The sequence below is a fragment of the Nestor notabilis genome, unplaced genomic scaffold, assembly GCF_000696875.1.
Source record: "Nestor notabilis isolate BGI_N333 unplaced genomic scaffold, ASM69687v1 scaffold11425, whole genome shotgun sequence".
Taxonomy (NCBI): Eukaryota; Metazoa; Chordata; class Aves; order Psittaciformes; family Psittacidae; genus Nestor; species Nestor notabilis.
In genome coordinates this window covers 4,637-5,870 of record NW_009930668.1, presented here as the reverse complement: position 1 = coordinate 5,870, position 1,234 = coordinate 4,637, and the positions used below count along the sequence as shown (strand labels likewise).

The following is a 1,234-nucleotide window of genomic DNA, read 5'->3' as shown; positions in this document are numbered from 1 at the left end:
CCCGCAGGGTCCTTGTCTGCGCTATCCCTGGCAGTGTTCAAGGCCAGCTTGGACACGGGCTTGGAGCAACCTGCTCTAGTGGAAGGTGTTGTGGCAGGGGCTTGAAACTGGATGAGCTTTAAGGTCCCTTCCAACCAAAACCAGTCTGGGATTCTATGATGCCACAGCCATGAACTTGTCAAAACCTTTTCTTTCAGTAAGCCTGACAGGAGCTTAGGCTGAGCAGGATTCCCCTTTTCTCTCCATAAAGTCTCCTCTGCAGTGAATGTCACATCACATTTCCCCACGTGCAGACTGATCCCAGCCTAATGTGGCTCAATCCCAGCAGGATGCCCTGGGGTTTAATGAGACCCGGGTTTGTCGCTGGGTGCTCTGGTTTCTGGGGTGCTACAGCTCCTGAAGTGACCCGCTGGGAGCCCAGCCTTGCTGGCAGAGCCTCTGGTTGATGGCAGTGGTGCTGGAGCTGAGCTGCTGGCAGGGCTGGTGCTTGTGATGGGCTGTTTACCTCGTGCAGCACCAGCTCTGAGTGGGGCTGTGCCCGGGGGTGACCTGACTGCAGCGGAGCTTTGTGAGACCTGCTGACGCTGCAGTGACCGGCTCTTGTGACAGCCGTGCTGTTCCCACGCACACCTCCTGTGCGGCACACAGGGAGCCTCAAAGGCAGCAGGAGCCTCGTTGCCTTTGGGCCTGGATGGGCTGGGAGGAGGAGGAGGTGGGGTGGTGGCTGCACCACTGCCGTGCAGAGCCCTGTGTGGTGGGACACGCGACTGAGAGCCTGGCCTCCATCACAGTGTCACCTTTGTCACGGAGGAGCCAGCAGTGAACTCAGGCACGTTGGCAATGGTGTTCCTCTTGGGCAGGAGCCAGGCCTGTAGGCAGTTGCTTGGATGCATGAAGTCTTGTGGATTAACCCTGTGGGAACTCTCCTCAGTTGAGCTGGGCTGTGCTATGCCAGAAGTCAGTCACACCCAGTCCCTAAGCACAGCGCGGCGCAGTGAGTGGGACCAAGGCCACCCCTCCAAGCTTTCTGTCCTTCCAAGCTGGTTCAGATCTCCACCAGTGACAGGAGCAGCAGCCAGGGGTGTGGGGAAGGGTCTCTGCCCTGCAGCAGCCTTGGCAAGGAGGGGGCAGGGTCAGGGCGTCCCCAGGGTCAGGCAGGGGTGATGGGGCTGGAGCTGGGGAAGCGGCCACGGGCAGGGCGTGTGGAGGCAGCGCGGGTTGGCCTGGCGTGAGG

General features: G+C 60.4%; 1 protein-coding gene across 1 annotated transcript in view; it reads left to right on the top strand.

Moving 5' to 3' along the window:
• NDOR1 (NADPH dependent diflavin oxidoreductase 1) overlaps positions 1–1,234 on the top strand; it is a gene marked incomplete at its 5' end in the record, with an annotated part of 8,930 nt that overhangs the window by 4,485 nt on the left and 3,211 nt on the right. The window lies entirely within an intron of this gene.